The 1,393-nt window shown below is 57.2% G+C and overlaps 1 long non-coding RNA gene across 3 annotated transcripts; it reads left to right on the forward strand.

Annotated features, from left to right (window-relative positions):
• The first annotated feature begins 313 nt into the window (after nt 1-313).
• LOC113942554 lies at nt 314-982 on the forward strand. Of its 3 annotated transcripts, none has more exons than XR_003525959.1 (2): nt 314-482; nt 651-982. It is a non-coding gene; the product is annotated as an uncharacterized LOC113942554 (long non-coding RNA). The 3 variants fall into 3 exon arrangements; XR_003525960.1 differs by having other exon boundaries at nt 330-379; XR_003525961.1 differs by lacking the exon at nt 314-482 and adding an exon at nt 532-616.
• The last annotated feature ends 411 nt before the right edge of the window (nt 983-1,393 follow it).

The following is a 1,393-nucleotide window of genomic DNA, read 5'->3' on the forward strand; positions in this document are numbered from 1 at the left end:
AAAGGGGTGGGGTCAAGGGGGAGGGGCTAAAGGGGGTGGAGCATCAAGGGGGAGGGGCTAAATGGGTGGGGTCAAGGGGGGAGGGGCTAAAATGTCTCCTCCCCCCCCAGATCCCCAGGTTCCGGCTGCCCCATCGCCGCCCCCGGCCCCTCCCCCCACCCCGGCCCCCGCCCCCCCATGGGGGGGGCCCCCCGGGGGCAGCCCGGGGGGGGGGGGGGGGGGGGAGGGGCCCAGACCCCTCCCCCCACCCGGAGGAGAGGGGGGGAGGGGTGAAGAGGATCCCACCCCTCCGGATTTTGGGGGTGAAAAGGCCCCTCCCCCACCCCATAAATTCGGGTTAAAAAGGGTCTTTTTACCCCACATTTTTGGGGTTAAAAATGTCTTTTCTGACCCATAAATTTGGGGTCAAAAGGGTCTTTTCTGCCCCAGAACTCTGGGCTAAAAAGGGTCTTTTCTGCCCTATAAATTTGGGGTAAAAAAATGTCTTTTCTGCCCCACAAATATTGGGTAAAATGGTCTTTTCTCCCTACATTTTTGGGGTGAAAAACGTCTTTTCTGCCCCACAAATTTGGGGTAAAAAATGTCCTTTCTGCCCCACAAGTTTGGGGTAAAAAGGGTCTTTTTTACCCAACAAATTTGGGGTCAAAAAGGTCCTTTCTGCTCCATAAATTTGGGGTAAAAAGAGTCAATTCTGCCCCATAAATTTGGGGTAAAAAAGGTTCTTACTGCCCCATAAGTTTGGGGTAAAAAGGGTCTTTTTTACCCAACAAATTTGGGGTAAAAAAGGTCCTTTCTGCCCCAGAAATCTGGGGTAAAAAGGGTCAATTCTGCCCCATAAATTTGGGGTAAAAAAAGTCATTTCTGCCCCACAAGTTTGGGGTAAAAAGGGTCTTTTTTACCCAACAAGTTTGGGGTCAAAAAGGTCCTTTCTGCCCCATAAATTTGGGGTAAAAAGGGTCCTTTCTGCCCCACAGATTTGGGGGGAAAAGGCCCCTCCCCCTCCCCCCATTTTTGGGGTGACAAATCCCCTCCCCCCCCCCGGGGCCCCGCCCCCTCCTCCCGCCCCTCCCCCACCCGGCGCCGAGGCCCCTCCCCCACCCGATGAAGCCCCTCCCCCTCCCGCCCCTCCCCCCCCATGATGTGGGTGTGTCCTCCCCGGCCCCGCCCCCTCTCTGGCCCCGCCCCCCGCTGGGTGTGGCCGGTGGGGGAGGGGCGGGGCCGTGACGTCCAATAAACGCTCGGTGACCGCGATGGCTCCGCCCATTTGTGAGGGGGAGGGGCTTAATGGGGGGCGTGGCCTGAGTGTCAAAGGGGGCGGGGTTAAACTCGTGGGATTTCTCCCAAAATTCTGGGGTTTTCCCCCTAAAAACCCCCCTTTCTTTGGTCCCAAAAT

Source organism: Corapipo altera, unplaced genomic scaffold (genome assembly GCF_003945725.1).
Source record: "Corapipo altera isolate COAL_440 unplaced genomic scaffold, ASM394572v1 53279, whole genome shotgun sequence".
Taxonomy (NCBI): Eukaryota; Metazoa; Chordata; class Aves; order Passeriformes; family Pipridae; genus Corapipo; species Corapipo altera.